Source organism: Ictidomys tridecemlineatus, chromosome 5, assembly GCF_052094955.1.
Source record: "Ictidomys tridecemlineatus isolate mIctTri1 chromosome 5, mIctTri1.hap1, whole genome shotgun sequence".
In the NCBI taxonomy this organism is placed as follows: domain Eukaryota; kingdom Metazoa; phylum Chordata; class Mammalia; order Rodentia; family Sciuridae; genus Ictidomys; species Ictidomys tridecemlineatus.
The window spans coordinates 40075233-40095887 of record NC_135481.1 but is presented as its reverse complement, the minus strand read 5'-3'; the positions used below and the strand labels follow the sequence as shown (position 1 = coordinate 40095887).

The 20655-nt window shown below is 37.2% G+C and overlaps 1 protein-coding gene across 4 annotated transcripts in view; it reads right to left on the bottom strand.

Annotated features, from left to right (window-relative positions):
• Gpr176 (G protein-coupled receptor 176) overlaps window positions 1-20655 on the bottom strand; it is a 112015-nt gene that overhangs the window by 41378 nt on the left and 49982 nt on the right. The window lies entirely within an intron of this gene.

Here is a 20655-nt window from a genome sequence, read left to right as displayed (position 1 = left end):
TGCATGGCAATTCTCAAGGGAGCTTCCAGGCCTTCAGCTTCTGGGGCTGTATCATTAATCCTTATTTTTTTAAGGCTTCCATTTTCTTGGACTGAGCGGCTATTGGGTTTTCCCAGTTCTCTAGCTTTCAAATGACCACTGGGGGACAATTCAGCTTCTGACTCTGTAAGCCAATCTAATAAAGCCCCTCTGATAATCACATATATTCTATTGGTTTTACTCCTCTGGAGAGCCCTACCACATTGATTATCACAACTCCTTTTCAAAACAACAATAGAAGTTCTAAATGTACATACTATCTGATTCCATCTATATAATATCCTTAAAAAGAAAAAAATCACAGAAATAAAGAACATATTAGTGAAAAGAGTCCTTTCTTTTTATCTATTTCTGTGAGTGTTTTATGTTAGAGATCCTGCACAAGGCACTTGGCCATGTAGATTAGGAATTTTTTTAGAAGAGGATAAAGTCCCAATGATAGGATGGGTCTAAGATGACACCAAATAACCTATGAATATTGTGAGAAACTGTGTGTGTGGGGGGGGGAACATATTAGTGATTTCTAGGGGTAAAGGAGAGGGTAATGTAGAAGAGAAGTAGGTGTGTTTATAAAAGGGCAAAAGAGGTATCCTTATGGTGAGGGAAATGTTCTGTATCTATGAATATCAGTCTCCTGATTGTGACAGTGTACTGCAATCCTACAAGATGTTACCATTGGGGGAAACTGGGTTCAGAGTACATGTGACCTCTGTTTTTTGTTTTCTGTTTTGTTTTGGTTTGGTTTTTGAGACAGGTTCTCACTAAGTTGCCTAGGCAGGCCCTGAACATAGGATCCTCCTGTCTTAGCCTCTCAAATTGCTGGGATTACAGGGATATGCCACATGCCTGCCAAGACCTCTGAATTACTTCTTACAATTGCTTGTCAATCTACAGTTAGTCAAAAATAAAATGTTTAATTTAAAAAGAATGGTTACCCAGTTGTAGGGAAAATGGACAGTTTTTTTTAAAAAAAAAAAAAGAAAGAAAAAGTTGAGGAAAAGAGACCAGTTAGATAATACCCAGTTATCCAGGCAGAAATGACTGTTAGAACTAACAGGGTTGGAGTCAAAATAGGGAGAAGTAAATAGATTTGGAGTGAAGGCAGAATCAAGAGTATTTGTTGCCAATCAGCTATAGGTAATGGCAGAATGTAAAAAATGATTCTTAGGTTTCTTAACAACTAGACAGCTAATGGCTCCACTCATCTAGAGAAACTTGAAATTTGAGGCCATTGTTTAATTAATCCATCCTCTTCCTTAAAAACATTCAAAATTAGGATGTAAATAATAACCACCATACATTAAGAGCTTCCAAGACTTAACATAGGCTATGATGCTTTGCATGAGATCACTGAAGAAAACATCAGCCTAAAAAGACCCCAAACAAGGAAGAACTGCTGAGTCAGAAACTCTTGATTCCATCAGTTTTCAAGAATTAAATACCAGAGCAAGACAGTGTTCATTATCCTGAAGTTGAGCCCAAATTGTCTACTTAAAATATTGCTTCACTTAAATTGACATTCTTGCTTTGGTGTTTCCTTCTTGATGTCCCTCAAGGATGCTGCACCTAGTTAAAGGTAATTGAACAACATTCACCAAATGCAAGATGAACATGGGATATTAGAGAACCTCTTTCCTCTGAGATACAAGATGAGGGTCTGGCACTTAAATGAATATATCCCAGTCTCAGTCGTTTTCTTTAAGGCAATGCTTGGTTCTCATCCATTCACATCAAGTCTTGTTTTTCTTTACAAGCACGAGAGTCAGTGGGCTGCAGCCCCTGGTTGTCATAGCAACTGCAATTTCACACACCAAAATGGTTTTCTCGGAACACAGACTTAGAGTAGCACTTTTTTTTTTTTTTGCATGTATTTTAGCACACAAAAGATTCAGTGCCATTTCCAGTCATCTCTTTTGTCTCAGATATGTTTTGGTTCTAAAATGTCACAGAAACTAAAGACCAAGACTCAAAAAGGATTTCTAGCTTTGTCCTTTAATTAAAGTTTTTTATTGTAATTGTACCCTTGGCTGCTTCTCTCTGCCCCTGAACTCTCTTTTTTGGTGTTCTGGCCCAAGGGTATCATAAGGCCATGTAATCAGATTCAACCCACTAGGCAATAATAATCCTCTGATATATTTGGAAAGAAACGATATACATATTTCTTTATTTTATGCTGTTCTTATTCTTCTCATCTAGTGTTTTCTGATGGCCAAGAAAAGGAATGATGAGGTTGCTCAACCATTATACTATGAGAAACTGGAAAAAGAATTATGAAGGCAATGGTTTCTTGTTTGAGAAGTCCCCAGGTGACACTAAAGCACATCTACTACACTTACCCTCTCTCACCCACAGCAAACACTGAAAATCTACCACAGTCAATTTTCCTTCTGAGCTCAATAAAAAAAACTCAGAATCGTTCTCAACACTACATTCCAGGCAAGAGCACTGAGTCCTATTTTCCATCTGAGACCTGAGTCTTAGCCAAAGTTTCAAAAAGTCAAGTCTAGTGCTCTGATTGCAGAAATCTAAGAGTCATCCTAATACAAGAGCTAAAATTTTACAAAACATCTGAAAACTCATCTAGTAATGCACTTGCAAAGCACTAGACCACACCTATCTATTCAGGCAGTTAAAACATCTTGCTAATGCAAACAAAGTCATGGGGAAACCTCAGATGAGCCTGTTGGCATTTCCCTGTAGCCCAAACACAGAATCTACTATTAACCCTAACAAGTATGCTATAAATATATTACACCATATCTTATTTTTAAAATATTATCAATTACAAAAAGTGAATATGTGCATCAGCTCAAAATTATCATGACCACTGGAAAAAGTATCTTAGACAGATATTTAAGTAAGTCCCTTTAAGGAATATAATTTTCAAGTCTTCTTTACCACTTTATCCACAAAGTCTAGAATAATACTTGGCCTGTGGTAGAAACTAAAAAAAATACCTATTACTCTAACTTTCATTAGCATAACTACTATAAAAATAGTAAAGTTTCCCAACAGAGAAATGATAATATTTGAGAAGCTAAAATTCTAATTATCCTGATTTTATCATTACACATCACATACATGTGTCAAACTATGATACTGTACCCCATATATAAGTACAAATATTACATGTCAATTAGAAACTAAAAAAAAAGGGGGTCTAGGGTTGTGGCTCAGTGGTAGAGCACTTGCCTAGCATGTGTGAGGCTGGGTTCAATCCTCAGCACCACATAAAAGTCAAAAAATAAAATAAAGACATTGTGTCCATCTACAAATATATATATATATATATATATAATAAAATTTTTATTAGAAAAAAATAACAAGATGAGGATAGGGAAAAATTGGAACCCTATTACACTGTTGGCAAGAATGTAAAATGGTGCAAGCTGCTATGGAAAACAGCATGGAGGATCCTCAAATGACCAAAAATAGAACTACAATATGATCCAGCAATCCCATTTCTGGGCATATATACAAAATAATTGGAAAAAAAAAAGACTCTCAAAAGATACTGACATACCCACTCATGTTCATTGCACCATTATTCACGATAGCCAAAAGTGGAAGCCACCTAAATGTCCATTGGAATATGAATGGATAAAAAACTGTAGTCTATACATACAATGAACTATGCATCTGCCTTTAAAAAGATGGAATTGTTGTCACATACTACCATATGGATAAACTTTGAGGACACTATGCCAAGCGAAACAAGGCAGTCAAAAAACAAATACTGAGGCTGGAATTGTGGCTCAGTGGCAGAGCGCTTGCCTAGCAAGTATGAGGCACTGGGTTTGATCTTCAGCACCACATGAATATAAATAAATAAAATAAAGTTATTGTGTTCATCTACAACTAAAAAAAAAGAAAAAAGAAAAACAAATACTGGCAGGGCACAGTGGCACTCACCTGTAATCCAAGCAGCTCAGGAGGTTAAGGCAGAAGGATCACGAGTTCAAAGCCAGCCTCAGTAACAGTGAGGTGCTTAGCAACTCAGTGAGACCCTGTCCCTAAATAAAATACAAAATGGGACTGGGGATATGGCTCAGTGGTCAAGTGCCCCTGAGTTCAATTCCTAGTACTCACCCCCCCCCAAAAAAAAACCCCACAAATACTGTATGATTCCATTTATATGAGGCATTTAAAGTAGTCAAATTCATTGAGACAGAAAGTAGATTTATGGTTGCCAGGGGCTGGGGAAAGGAAATAAAAAGGAGTTGTCATTTAATGGGTATAGTTTCAGTTTTGCAAGATGAAAAAGTACTAGAAATTGGTTGTACAACAACATGAATATAATTAACATTATTGAACTGTCCTTGTTTGGGTTTACCACCTGTCAATGCCTTTGTTGTTTCTGGGGGTGGGAAAAGGACTTGAAAGAATGTGTTATCACAGGTAAGGAGAAGGGAAACTGGCCAGTTCCCCATCTCCAATCTTCAGGTGGAGATCAAAGCAGAGTGACTTTGATTGCGAAGCAAAGGAATCCACTTGTACAGTAGGCGCACAAACTATCCTGTGAATATTCCCCCTGCTTGAAGGTGCAGTGCCGCCTCCACCCCTAAGAAAAACATGAGCAAAAAAATGCCCAAACCTTCTCCAGAGTCCTCCAAGTTCTTTCTATGGGATCGATAAACACTTTGCTGGGGCTTTCATAGCCCTTGTGTTGAACAACACTTAAAAATGGTTTTGATGGAAAATACATAGGATATTTTTTTTTGCCATAATAAAAAGTCTTACATTCCCCCCAAAAAGCATTGTTATTTTTCTCATTTCAGAAGTAACCACTTTTATTAGTCCCTTAAATCTTAGACTTCAAGTGGCACTTTTATGGATTTCTTGGCTCTTAGACTTCAAGTGATACTCCACTGAAAACAGCACTAGAGTTAAAAAAAGGAAAGGAAAAAAGTCCACCCAATAAGTACAAAGAAAGGAGAGAGTAAGGAATGAACAATGAGGTGAGTACATGTTTTCATTGGTGAATGAGAAGATATACAATGCAAAGGATAGAGATAGGATTTTAAATGAAAGCCTCAAGTGCTGGTACAGGTAGGGTCCAGGCTGATAAGCTTCAGGCCAAGAATCAGCTTCCCCAGCACTGCCACCTCTGGACAAAGCAGGCAAGCTCCTCCTCTGCCCTGAGTGCATTCTCCCTGTTTCCTGCAAAGGAGAACAGAAGCAAGGATGGCTGCTTCCAGTTTCCAGGGCAAAAATTAAGAAGAGTTAAATGGGTGCTGGGGATGTGGCTCAAGTGGTATCGCCCTCACCTAGCATGCCTGCGGCCCGGGTTCGATCCTCAGCACCACATACAAACAAAGATGTTGTGTCCGCCGAAAACTAAAAATAAATATTAAAATTTAAAAAAAGAAGGGCTGGGAATGTGGCTCAAGTGGTAGCACGCTTGCCTGGCATGCGTGCGGCCCAGGTTCGATCCTCAGCACCACATACCAACAAAGATGTTGTGTCCGCCGAGAACTAAAAAATAAATATTAAAAATTCTCTCTCTCTCTTTCCCCTCTCTCACTCTCTCTTTAAAAAAAAAAAAAAGAAAAAAAAAGAAGAGTTAAATGGTCTGCTTGCATCACACACAGAGTCAAGGCAAGCATTCTCAATTTTGCACATTGTCCTCTAGATTCTACTCCCTCTGTTAGCCATAATTTTAGAATGTTTGTTGAAAAAATATGACTTAAGTTTATAAGCATTTTTGAGTCATTACTATATCTCCTTCGGTCAGCTAATAAAGAGAAATTTAAAAAGAAAGAGACCAGGGCTGGGGCGTAGCCCAGTGGCAGAGAACTTTCCTAGCACTATCAAGGCCCTGGGTTTGATATCAATGCACACATGCGCAAACACACACACACACACACACACACACACACACACACACACATGATTTATAACACCGGCTTACTTTTTAAAAAAAATTTTTTTATTGGTTATTCAAAACATTACAAAGATTGCAGAATCACATCGGTTACACATCCACATTTTTACACAATGCCATAATAGTAACTGTTGTATTCTGCTACCTTTCCTATCCTCTACTATCCCCCCTCCCCTCCCCTCCCATCTTCTCTCTCTACCCCATCTACTGTAATTCATTTCTCTCCTTATTTTTTCCCATTCCCCTCACAACCTCTTATATGTAATTTTCTATAACAATGAGGGTCTCCTTCCATTTCCATGCAATTTCCCTTTTCTCTCCCTTTCCCTCCCACCTCATGACTCTGTTTAATGTTAATCTTTTCCTCCTGCTCTTCCTCCCTGCTCTGTTCTTAGTTGCTCTCATTATATCAAAGAAGACATTTGGCATTTGTTTTTTAGGGATTGGCTAGCTTCACTTAGCATAATCTGCTCTAATGCCATCCATTTCCCTGCAAACTCCATGATTTTGTCATTTCTTCATGCTATAGGCTTACTTTTAAAAAAATTTTTTTTAATTGTTGATGGACTTTTATTTTATTTATTTATATGTGGTGCTGGGAATCAAACCAGTGCCTCACACATGCTAGGCAAGTGCTCTTCCACTGAGCCACAACTCCAATCCTACAGGCTTACTCTTGTATGAAAAAGAAGCTGACTTAAGACTCGATGCACCAATGGGATTACAGGATGACACCACTGTGAGTCATGAAAACCCTGGCTGACTTTCTGCTCTTTCATATTTACATTCTAGTTTTTTACAACTTTCCCAATGCTGATGCTACACCTGAAAATGGAAGACAAGTTCCATTCTGAATTATTATTATGCTGGGCACCTTGGAATACTTTGTAACTGGCTCCATTTGGAAAGAAAGTATCATGTGGAATAGCTAAAGAAATGAGCACCAAGTAACACTGAAGAAGATATTTCTCTTCAAAGGGGCTTTGAGATAGTTCTGACTGCAAGCGTTCTGTACATCATGGTTCCAACAACTTCCTGAAATGTCCTAAGAATCCAATGTGTCAGCAAGCTTTGACTGAATAAAGCCAATCAACTCTAGCCAGAACACCTTCAGACAACCGCCACATTAGTACAACTAGTGAAGTTGTACCAACCTCATATAACACCGCCACAGCAGTAAACATTTTCAGAAGCTATACAGAATAGTTACTTTACCTATAATATCAAGAATGTTTGAAGTACTTTCATTATAAAATTATATTTTAATGTCCATGTGACCAGTGTGAATAAGAAAATGTAGCTTAGACAAGAATTTGTAAAAGAAATCTATCTTTTTAAAAAATTTGTGACAATCCCCATTTAACATTATACAACAATTACAAGTGAGATAAATGGTGTGCTTAGCAGGAAATCTGATATTATCTCACATCAAAGACACATCATCAGGCTCTCAGGGTACTTGTAGTATTTCACTTTGGAAATTTCTCATTAAAAAAAAAATTAAAGGTATGTTTTACAAAGGAAGCAGTACTTGCATATTAAACCCTTAACAAGATTAAGCTCAGATCCTGAGAACCAATGTTGAACTACCATCCTAAATCTTGTACCTCTTAAAAAGATAATGTACTCAAAGATCACAGCACCCTCTGTTCTAGGTCATTAGTTAGGAATATTTTCTCCTTGTGGTCTCTTGGGGAACTACCACTCCAGCAGCCACCTGCCTAGGACCTTCCATTTCTGACCCTACCTTTGTTCTAGGAGTGAAAGTTTGCTCTGCTGGATCTAGTCAGTGCTTGAACTGTCCTTGTCTGCTGTGTATAGCACATATTGCTCCTAGCTCTTTGGGTAAACCAACCCAAAGATCTAACAAATTTACGTATGCATTTATCCTCGACCTAGAAATCCCACTTCTTTATTTTTTTTGTTCTAATTATATATGACAGTAGAATGCATTTTGACACATCATACATAAATGGAGTATAATTTCTCATTCTTCTGGTTGTACATAATATAGAATTACACAGGTCATATAATCATATATGCACATAGGGTAATAATGTCCAATTCATTCTACTATCCTTCCTACCCCCATACTCCCTTCCCTCTCTTCACTCCCCTCTGTCTAATTCAAAGTCCCTCTATTCATCCCTAGCCACTCTTTATTGCAAATCAGCACCTACATATCAGAGAAAATATTTGGCCTTTGGTTCTTTGGGATCGGCTTATTTTGCTTTAAGGCTGAGTAATGTTCCATTATGTATATATTCATATATTTTTTATCTATTTATCTGTTGAAGGGCACCTAGGTTGGTTCCATAGTTTAGCTATTGTGAGTTGAGCTGCTATGAACACTGATGTGGCTGTGTCACTACAGTATGCTGATTTTAAGCTGAGGAGTAGAATAACTGGGTCAAATGGTAGGAACCCCACTTCTATAAATTCACTCAGAAGATACACTTGCACAAATATAAACCAACACATGAAACAGTTATTCATTTCAACATTATCTATAAAGACTGAAAACAAAACAAATGCCCACCAATAGGGGAATAGCAGAATAAACCATGTCCAACAGTGGAGTGCTGAGAATCATAAAAAGGAATGACAGAAATTTCCCTGAGAAGATATGGGAAGATTTTTCTCCCATATATATTGTTAATGAAAAGGCAAAGTGTAGAAAAGTATGTAGAGTATGCAACTTTTTGTATAAGAAAGAATGGGAAATAAGAATGGATATGCTTATTTGATTATTTTTGCAAAAGGGGCACCAGAAGTATAGCCAAAAACTTAGGAAAATGAATCCCTCTGAGGAGTGAAGGGAGTCGAGTGACAAGGATAGGTCTGGGTTTCTCTAATTATCCCTGTTTATATTTTTGTCAATTTTGAACAAGGTTAATTTTTAACATATTTAACAAATAACATTAAATTAAAAGGGGGAAAGCAAACCCTATAATTGAACAAAATAGAAAAAAGTGAATGCAATTTTGTCTCAAATGAATACCATAACCACACAGAAAAATGAATAATTTCAAGTAAATTTTTCACATGCTACTTGTACATCCTCTTCAACACAGTCTAAGGACAGAAGTTGGGAAATCTCCAACTTAACTAGTTGGATATTAGTAGGAACTTGGAAACTAAGTATATTGCAGGATATTTTTTTAAAGTGAAGATGTTGACGTTATTGGAACAAGAATTAGATCCTGAATAAGAGAAAGAATACAAACTGAAACAAAATTAACAAATCAGAACTTTGTGAGTCTTATTCAGTGAAGCCATAAATATATCAAGAAATAAAGAACTGGGATACTTAAGGAAGGTGGGCATAGGGAGTGGTGATTTGAATCACTGTCTCTGATTGTCTTATCACTTCTGTCATTCCTTTTTATGATTCTCAGCACTCCACTGTTGGACATGGTTTATTCTGCTATTCCCCTATTGGTGGGCATTTGTTTTGTTTTCAATCTTTATAGATAATGCTGCAATGAATAACTGTTTCATGTGTTGGTTCATATTTGTGCAAGTGTATCTTCTGAGTGGATTCATAGAAGTGGGGTTCCTACCATTTGACCCAGCTATTCTACTCCTCAGCTTATACCCAAAGGACTTAAAATCAGCATACTGTAGTGATGCAGCCACATCAATGTTTATAGCAGCAGGAGCTGCGCCTGCACTGGGAATTTCTGTGCAACGGTGCAACTCAAGACTGCCCGATTGCTATTGCAATGCAACAGAGGTTCTGTGGTAGGCACAGGACTATCAGTCTTGACCCTGAGATCAAACACTGGCTTCTAGGGGTTGATAATTATGAGCACAAGTTGATAAGTATAAGTGGCCTCTAGTATTCGACCTTCAATCCTTCATGCTATGAAGAAAGAAACTTTCTCACAGAAAATGCTTTTGATGAAAAAACCTATACAATTAATATGCTGAGCTAGCTCTGGGTCCCATCTTTTTCTCTATCTCTTTGTCTTTTCTAATCCCCCATCTCCCTCACCAGTTTTCTGACTTAACAGCCTTGGCACAGAGGCCAAGGCGGTTGGTGCCCAAACAGGGAGTGGACACAGGGGAACTTCAATGATTAGATGAGGAAAGGCTCCTGGGAATGCGTCAGACAAAGAAAGATAAGGAGCATAGTATAGCTGGATATAAAATATGGGACATACAGGATCCAAAATAAGGGATCTCTATGCTGATATGTTTAAGGCTATGCTTACATCAAGGAAGGCACAGTTGTCACAGTTTTTAGAATTTGTTCTTGAAACTCACCCTGTTTCCCTAAAGAGGAAGAGATAAATTTAGAGACATGAACAATTGGCACCCTACTTAAAGTAATTCTTAAGTTTAGAGAAATAAAAAAAGAAAAGAGAGGATCTTCAGATAAAAACATAAACTATAGTACCATGCTTTAATTTTACAAAAGAAAAAATGGTTAAAATGCTCTCTATGCATGAGGTTTTGCCTCTCAAGCTCAAAACAGCAGCTTTCCTTACTTCTTATCTTCTGCTAGATCTCTAACTCTTCTAGGAATGCATATAAAATGTAAATGGCAAAGGCCTACAGAGCCTGCAAGATTTATAAGACTTACAGAAAATTGGTTAAGACAGAAGAAAAAAGTATTACTTTTAAATCCAAGCTGCTTGTGGCTTACCAAGCTATCTTTTCTTCTCTCATATTCTACCATACTGTTTTCTTAACAAGTTCCTCTCTAATGCTATAGCACACGGAGGAAAAATGGAAAGATCCCAAATGACCAAGTTTTCTTTTCCTTGAAAACCTTTTTCTGGGTACTTCTCAGACTCACACATTCTTCAAATATCTGAACTGACTCAAATCTAAGCTAAAAGTGCACTCTGATCTAATAAAGATGTTCTACATGCTCTTTTACAGCCATGTAATCTTTTTTTCTAGAACTCTTGCTAAAAAAAAAAAAAAATCTATATTTTTGAGCTCATAGTTTTATAGTAAATTCATATTTGATCTTGCATGCCTAAATTAATATATTTTTCTGATCAGTCTTATTTTTACCTAACTATGAAGGTTTTTACACTCTGTCTTTCAAGGGTTGACTCTCAAATACATTAGAAAATTTCCTTTTACAAAAATCCTAAAAGGGACATGGACATGGTAATGTTGGGAATAAATCTGATAACCATCAAGGACAAATAGCTGGCTACATGAAACCTTTGATTTCTGCGTCTATCATGGCTGTTGAATTTTACACCTAGAATTTCCAACTATACAGCCTTGAACTATAGTTAAGTCATAATGTAAAGGTCTTATAGGCTCTATTTTAATTTTTAACAGGTTAAATCAAATAGAGGCTTTAGTACGCATCTGTAACATTGCCTCCTACCTGTGGAGCTCCACTTACAAAAAGTTACAAAATCTTTGTTTTCTGTCTGTTTTATATATTGCATACCTGTGTGTTACACTGTTGTATCTACATATGTGCTTATGTCCACATATTATGTGCATGGTATCAAAACTGACATATAGATGAGCACTCATAAATTAAAATTTAAATAAGAAATGGATCCAAATACCTTTTAGTTCATGAAACTTAAAAAAAGAATTTAAATTAAGTAAACAGATGAGAGTAAAATGTCTTTGAAATTACTAACTCACAAGTTTTTCTAAGTTGTCAGACAATTACCAAGTGTTGGTTTCCAGAAAATGTCTAAAATGTAATATCTATTGCTTTTAGGATTTTTCTTCAACAGGGAAGAGATGGCAAATAATGTTAACTACATTAGTCTGGTATCTTGGTTTTTATAGTTAAAAATGAGTAAACTAGATTTAACATAAATGGGATTAATCTTCATAAATTTGTTTGTTAAAAGTGACATCTAATTATTTTTCAAATTTAAATTACTAAAACATCAACTGCTAAATACAAAATCAAGTACTCTTGACTTCTTAAATTCCATAAGGTAATATATTTAAACATTAATGTGTTTTCATAAATTGGTAAATGGAAAAAGTTTGAGATTATTTTGTTTTTGTGTCTTCACTAAAACAAAGTTACAAAGAGTTAAGATTCTATCAGGTGTAATTTTATATACAAAGAGTACAAAAGGTTTTAAGTAAGTTTCCATTAAAGTACTATAAAAAAGTATTTCATCTTATTAAAATAGAGTAATTTGTCTAAATTCAGAAATTTCATAAGGATTGTTTCAGAATGTGAATTTAAAAAGGGATCATCAGCTAGAAAAGTAATAAGAAGGTCCTAGGCTTTGAAATATATTTTAATATGAAAAGTAGAAGGAAAAAGCAAATATTTTTGGATGAGAAAGTTTGTGGGGTAAAGTAAAATAGTTGTAAAATGTCTAAGTGAGTTACAAAAGGTATGGAGGGTAAATTTCAAAAAGTTTGTGTGTAACTAAATTGTACCTATAATTAGTACAATCAGTTAAAATTATTCAAACAAATTTTTTCCTAAGGCCAAATATTAATGGACTGATATAAACCAAAATGCTCTATGTGTTAAAGTAATAGGTTTTCTTAAAAACATTAAATCTGCTCTTATCCAACAAGACAATTTCTTGTGTCTATTAAGTTTAATTGTTTAGAAAAACTAGTCTTAAAGGAATTAGCGTTTGTATAACTCTGATTGAACAATAAATGTTATTTTAGGGTATTACACTACATTCCAGATTCTAAATTTCTCTTTAAAAGCTAAACTTGGTTAATATAAAGACATCAGTCTGATTGTGATGCTGTTACTGGCTATTTTATATTCTAAATGTATTCATATCTTCCAAATATACAAGTTTTTAAAGTAAAAGATTTAAAAAAAAATTTCACCAAGCTTATGATCTTCAAATTAAAGTTTAAAATAAAAATTTGGCATTATTAAAATTATGTATCTTGGTTCATATCTATTATGCAAACTAAATATATTTTTACTCTTGTTAATTTCATTTTTGTATTTTCCTTATAAACTTTATAACTGTCATCTGTTAGTGGCTTACAAAAGTACAACTTTCAATATAACAACCTACAGACAGGATATAAGGCTAACTTCCAGGCCCTTTTACAACAGGCAATGCTATGGCAGTTGTCTCCTTATGACTGTGCTCAAGCCTCTTATACTTTACATCATCAAAATGCTCTCAGTTTCTGTAAGGAATTCCATATTACCCAAGAAAAAGCCCATCAAATTGTTCATCAATGTCCTCACTGTGTGGTACATACTCCAGTTTTACCTACTGGGATTATTCCCCATGGTTTTTGACCAAATCAGTTGTGTCAGATGTATATAACTCATCTCCCTAAAATTGACAAACAGTGTTATGTTCATGTTAGTATCAGCACTTGTTCTTGCTTCATTTTTGCCACCACTCAAATAGGAAAAAATCTCATCAAGTCATTTTCCACTGTTTGGCTGCTTTGGCAGTGCTAGGCCATCCTCTACAAATTAAAAATGATAATGCCCCAGCTTACACTAGTTTCTCTTTTCAACAGCTTTATGATCAATATCATATTGATCACAGACCAGGTAACCCCAAGACCAGGCCATTGTAGAATAGGCTCACTTATTCCTTAAGTTACAATTACAAAATCAAAAAGGGGAGATAGATTCCCACAAAATTGTTTGAATCATACTCTTTTGTTTTAAATTTTTTTGCATTGTGATGGTAAGGGTCACACTGCTGCTCAGCAATACATGGCTCCCATTGCAGTAGGACCATCAGGCCTAGTCTGGTGGAAAGAATTACAAATAGGACAATGGAATGGACCTAATGTGGGGTATGCTTGTGTCTTTCAGAAGGTGTAGCTCATCCTACCTGGGTACCTGGGCATGTTGTTTGTCATCACCATGGAGGATCTCAAGCCACAGTTCAGACAACTAAAGAACCTGACACATCAGGCTGAGCAGATGATCAAACAGCAGGGAAGTACTAAATCTCCAACCATGTGGCTATACTGGCTTTATTGATCTGTCAGATAGGTAGAGTTCATGGGGAAACTTATTGGACTTATTTCCCAGATCCACTTTTAGTGCACCCAGCTGTGTGGACTGGAGAATCCATTCCAATATTTACTAATGATACACACATGATGGAAGATGTAATATTTTCAGATAAACATATTACCCCTGTTCATACAACTAGATTTAATCATACTGGATACAGTGGGAGTCTACTGATATGTTGGTCCAATGAAAATACTGGCTGTTTAAAAGTGGTCCCAGAAAAAAAGACAGCATACAGGGGGGCCAGGGGAGCCAATATCACTGACCCCTGGGATTTAAAAAAGTATGTCCTGACAATTACAAAAATGGGACTCCCCAACTACATAACCATGTTTCTCACAGAACATCCACCAATACCTTATTGCCCTAATCATACTACTATAGAACTGCTTGCCTTTCCTAATTGGGCGCAGTGTGCCAATATCATGCCAGTGTGACATAATGTCTCTGTCAGTAGTGGATATATCTGGACTGTCTCATAGATTTGATAAGAGGCACCCACATCAGAAACCTATGAATCCTGGAGGATTTGTTAGTAATATTCTGACCTTCAGTGATGGTGGCATACCAAGAGATTTGTGGTGTTTAATAGCTGTCTTAGATTTCATCAATTATACCAGCAGCTCCCTAACTGATCTTGTGAACAACAGCTGTAAAGTGGCTCCCTGCTGTGGCCTGTAGGCCTGTGTTCAATCTCCTTATGTTTTAATCTCTGGGAACATAAAAGTAAATAGAACTGTAGAAAAGTACCATGTAACTTGTCAAAGTTGCAATGTGATTAATTGCATTACTAGGTATAATGGAGAACAGGGAGTATTTTTGTTACTGAAGCCCTCCTTTGTTTTAATCCCAGTTAACAGTTAAAAGCCCTGGTATTCTGATGTTCAAGAATTCTGATGTTCTGGAGTTCAAGGCCTACAAAAAATTCACATCCAGCTGAAGAGACACTGGCATGCTACTGGCTTCATCACATTTGGAATAGTTATTTTGATATCTGTTTTGGTCTCTATCTTGACATCCACCATAACCTTATCAAAATGCTCATTTTCTTAATGATTTGACTCAGAATACTTCCAAAGGCCTACAGAATAAGGTAGATGTTAATGACAAGATAGAAACTAAATTAAATGCCCTGGAAGTTATGGTCATAAATGTAAGAAATGAGCTTGTTGCTCTTAAATTCAACTTCACTGCCATGCTAGCTACAAATTTGTGTTACAGCAACAAGATATAATACTTCTCAATGGGATTGGGAAAAAGTTTAAAAATCACTGAAAGGGCATTTGGCAGAGAAATAATGGCAGTCTAGATCTTATGGAGTTACATCATCACATTCATGATATTCAGGGAAACAGGAATAATCTTATGGATCCTACATGGCTTGCAAAACAAATACTTATGATTTAAATGGTTTTAATCCTTGAAATATGTTAAAACATACAATATGGGACATTTTTGGAATTATATGTTTGCTACCGATACTCTTTTGTATTATAACAATAGGATGCCACATCTTCTGAGAAGAAATCAAACAACTTCAAATAATAGTAATAATAGTCCATCACTTGCACTTAAAAATAAAAAGGGGGAGATGTTGGAAGCCATAATTTGAATTGTCTTTGATTGTCCAATAGCAGGAGCTATGCCTATACTGGGAACTTCCTGTGCAAAGGCGCAGCTCAAAGCTGCCCAGTTTCTATGGCGACACAGCTGAGGTTCTGTGCTAGGCACAAGTCTATCAGTCTTGACACCGAGTTCAGACACCAGATGCCAGGGGTAGAGAATTATGAGCACAAGTTGATAATTATAATTGGCTACTAGTCTTTGACCTTCAGTACTGCATGTTTTGAAGAAACTTTCTCAGTGAAAATGCTTTTGATGATAAAACCTATATAATGAATGCACTGAGCTAACTCTGGGTCATTATTTTTCCATCAAAGAATAATGTCCTACCTGGTCCTAGTTTTTTCTCTTTGTCTTTCTAATCCTCATCTTTCCTTACCGATTTTCTGAATTAACAGCACTAGCACAGAGGCCATGGTAGGTGGGAGGTCCAGAAATCAGATTGTAAAACATTAAGATGTGGGGCAATGGGTAGAAGGACCCATGTTCTAAAATTGAGGGAATAAGAAGGGACAGCGGGTTCAGGCGAAGGACACTGAGAGAAAAGTATGAAAATTAGAGTGGGAGAAGGGACAGAGAGGAGAATGAATGTGAGTATAAACAAGATGTGGAGCAGTCATAAGAGTCCAGAATCCAGGTAAAGGATTAATTTTGGGAAGATAGTTCACACTTAAGATATGAAGTACAGAACTTACTTTCAGGTGTTCTCCCACTGACCCCAATCAGTCCTATAATAAATGGGCCAGATGTCTAATAGAGGCCAAAGCCTAGTGCATCCACGACCAGCATGCTGTGTGTGGTTTCAGAGCTCTGCTAGAAGATGCAACAGGGCCACAGAAAAAAATACTAAATTCAAGGGTTTAGGTTCCAACTGTGGAGGATGAGAATGAGTTAGGCAGAGAAGTATGAGAAGCATAAATAACAGATGCAGACAGGGAAAGGCAGGGGTGGGAGTCCTAAAATGCATGGCCAGTCAGGAAACCAACCAGAGGCATGGGCTGGCCCAAGTGGGGGCTGGGTTGAGCCAGCTGTGAAAAGTCTCATAGGTCATGGAGTCTGAAATTTACCCCGAAGCCTACACAAGGCCACTGGAGGATATCAAGCAGCAAAGCAAAATCACCAGATCTGAATTTTGGAACATTTGAAGGAGATACAGAAACCTTGTTAGCATCCCTCCATGAAGCATGACTAGGCGGTAGAGAAGGGAAAGACCCTAAAGGTGTATTTATTAGGTCAAATTGACAGGGGGGAAAAGTCATGTGAGAAATAGAAACAGAACTAAGGCACAGTAGGAAGCAGTGGATTGTTCCAACCACCATCCAGACTGCTCAGGACCATCTATGACAAGTGATAAGATAAGCACTTTTGTTAGGTATTTCTGATCAGAAGACAGTTTAGCACTGAATGGTGGGACAGGAGGGACTGAGGGAAGATGACAAGATTTTGCATGATCTTTGCAGTCTCTACCAATCTTAACATTAACTGGATTTGAGTTATTTACTCAGGTTGACCCAACCAGTACCTAAGTCACGAGACTATCCTCTGAGTCGATGAATGACAGCTCACTAGAGAAGTAGATAGGGGTTGTAAGAACCTCTATCAATATAAGATTACTAGTGAGAAGTGTCCTGGAAGTTAAAGAACTGAGGTTTATCTGGGCCCAAAGAGAAGGCTAGAGAAGGTATAAGAGAATATAAATCTAGGATAATGAACAGCCAACCACCAACTGGTTTTTCACACTCACATATTCTTTGTCACTTGTTTGACAAATCTGATGTTGGTTAAAAACCAAAGTGATTGGTGAAGCACTCAGAAGATAAACTGTCAAGTGGTTTTCTTAGAAGTAAAGATAATCCATAAACCAGTGTAAGATGAAGCAGGACCCCAGCGCATCCCAATGAAAGCAGTGTGGAAAGTTAGGCCAGAAGGTTTTAGTAGGACATACAAATGAAAGAGAAAGCAGGAGTTAACAGCTTGGGCACTTCTTTGCTGGAACTGGAACATTGCTAAGCATTTTATCTAGGGCAGTCAAGGAGGTCACTCAGAGAAATGCTTTATGCACACAATTGTTTTTAAATGAGAGGTTTGCTTTGATTTTTTTAATTGGGCTTTTATGGACTCTCAAGAAAAAGGCTTTATTTAAGACATTCTTAATTAGTGTTAACATCAGCCCATTAACTCAACAGTTACAATTAAATGTAGGGATAGACCAAAATTTCACTAATGTTTCAGCTAGCTAGGCCTCCAGGTGGCCCATTAAATGCAGAGACTGCCTGAGCAGTGTGCCCACAGGAAGGAGCAAAAGGAAACAGGCCAGGTGTCTCCCTCTTTGCCCACTGGCCTTCACCTGAATGCCCTGTCTTCCGCAAACACATTCAGCTTCAAAAATGTGTGTAAGGTCACTGGAAATGGGGAGTGGGTTTGCTACTGAAGTAAGTATTCCCTAAATTAGCACCTGAGACATACAGACATTTCTGAGACAGCTAAGATTACACAAACACTGCATACAACTTCCTTCTGCATTCTGTCAAAGGGGCAACACTGCCCTTCACCCTGCACTTATTTATTTTTGTAGAAAAAAAAATTAAAAATAATCCTTTGGTGAGCTTTTTATATTGCACTTTCAGGGTCCATAGTTTTACTTTAGAAAGGACTCTATCATAAGTATTTTGTAAATCATGTAGTCTTGGTGAAATTTAAAAATGCACTATATCTTTTCCTCCATAAAATTGTTTTAAAGAGAAAGTGGAGATTCTTGGATCTGAAGTCCTTGGATCTGAAGTCCCAGACACAGCAGTTGAAGCCATGAGAGGCTGCAGCAATCTGCTTCTGTGACATCTTTGCCAGGCTGTGGAGGAGAAACAGCTCTGTCATAGTGTTGACCTCTAGCCAAGTCTCTGGCTCCAAAAGGTCCAGCCCTGAGCCATCAATCCTCCCAAACAGAAGCCACTTGTCACAAGCTATTTAATAAGCAAGTCTGCACAGCCAAATTATATCTCTGGGTCCTTTCTTTCCTCCCCGCCTTCTCTTTCCTTCATTTGATTTCATCCACCATTTCCCTCTTTTTAATCCCTTCCTTCTTTTATTATTTCTTTTGACTATCTTCTTTATTGTTTCCTTTGAACTCTTCCTTATTTAAAAACCTCCCTTTTTAAATATATATATATATTAGTTGTAGATGGATACAATACTTTTATTTTATTTTTATGTGTTGCTGAGAATTAAACCCAGTGCCTCACATGTGTTAGAAAGCATTCCACCACTGAGCTATAACCCCAGCCCAATATTAATCCTTTACTGTAATTCACAATTTATCCTCAGAGATATTATTCATCTAGCTCTACCTTTTCCACCATTATCCCCAAAGTCTCAGGGCATTATTAAAAAAAATTACACATTATAGATATGGAATAAGGATGTTTCACTGGTTATATCCAGAATTATGTGCAGTTATTCTTAGGAGGTGTACTAAATTTGGAGGACTGTTATAACAAACTAATACCAACTTAGTGGTTTAGAACAACACAAATTTATTTTCTTACAGTTCTGGAGACTAAAATCAGTTTCATTGTGCTAAAGCAAAGGTGTTTGCAGGCTGGTTCCTTCCAAAACTCTAGGGGAGAACCACTTCCTCATCTTTCTAGCTTTGGGGAGGTTGCCTGTATTCTTTTGCTGTGTACTGGTGCTTCCATTGTCACATCTCCCCCTTCTGTAGTCAAACTCTTATAAGAGCATTGGTGATTATATTTAATCACCTGGATAATCCAGGAAAATCTCTGCATCTCAAGATCCCTAATCACATCTGTAAAATTCCTTTTACCAAATAAGGTAATACTTACAGGTTCCAAGAAAGGATAAGGATATCTTGGGGGCCGTTATTCAACCTCCCACAAAAACTAAAGTAACTCTATCCTTGAGATCCAGTGAAGGGGAGTTATAGCATTTCTGGGATAGCTAAGCATCTTCTCTTACTATAAGAAAACAGTAAATTCTAGAACTTTGTTGATAGCATGCCATTTGTGACAGCTCATCTTACCTCCACTTATCATGTGTCATAATACCAAAACTCAAAAACTAATAAAATGGACATTTGATGCAGTAGGCAGAATTCTAAACTAGCCCCAAGATTCCCAACCCTTGTCTACGCCCTGTATGATCCTCTCCCCTTGAGTGAGAGAAAGACCTGGAAATATGATGGGATGTCACTCTCTTGAGTGAGTTGCATAATATATTACACTCTGTCACAACAGATGGACTGATTGTCCTGTTGTGCCATGTTGTAAAATGACCATGTCACTATGACCTGGGGATGAATTCCTTTGGACTGAGTATTCTCCAGGTAAATACCCATAAGGACTCTTTTCCTAAAGCTGCAAGGAAATGAATTCTGCCAACAACATGAGGAGCTGGGAAGAGGACTTCAGATAGGATCATAGCCCCAGCTGACAATTTAATTTCAGCCTGGTGAGACCCTGAGCAGAGGACCAACTAACCCATGCCCTTGGACACTGTGAGTATAAGGGTGATTTGTTATGCAGTAAGGGAAAACTTACAGTTGGCAGACATGAAATGCCACAAGGAGTTACATCATTAAAACTTTGGGAGGGGGGCTGGGGATGTGGCTCAAGCAGTAGCATGCTTGCCTGGCATGCGTGCGGCCCGGGTTAGATCCTCAGCACCACATACCAACAAAGATGTTGTGTCCGCCAAAAAACTAAAAAAATATAAATATTAAAAAAATTCTCTCTCTCTCTCTCTCTCTTTCTCTCTCTCTCTCTCTCTCTTCTTTTAAAAAAAAAAAACTTTGGGAGGTTAATAAGCTACCTGAAATCACATGAAAATTTTAAATACCCGTAAACATGCATTTAATTAAGGTATGGACCATAACTTGTATCAGATACTCAACAGGCCAGTGGCCCATGTAAGATGAAGAACACTAAATTAGTCTAACAGAGCAGTCAAAAAATACCTTTGAGATGTTTCTTTTGAGGCCCCTATCTGGCATGATATCAAAGAGTAGGGAGATCTATTTAAAAAAAAAAAAAAGTAAGGACTCGTAAACCATTCTTTGTGAGAATCCTTCCATCTCTAAACACACAGGGCAAGATGGAAAGTAGAGATGTATAGCATA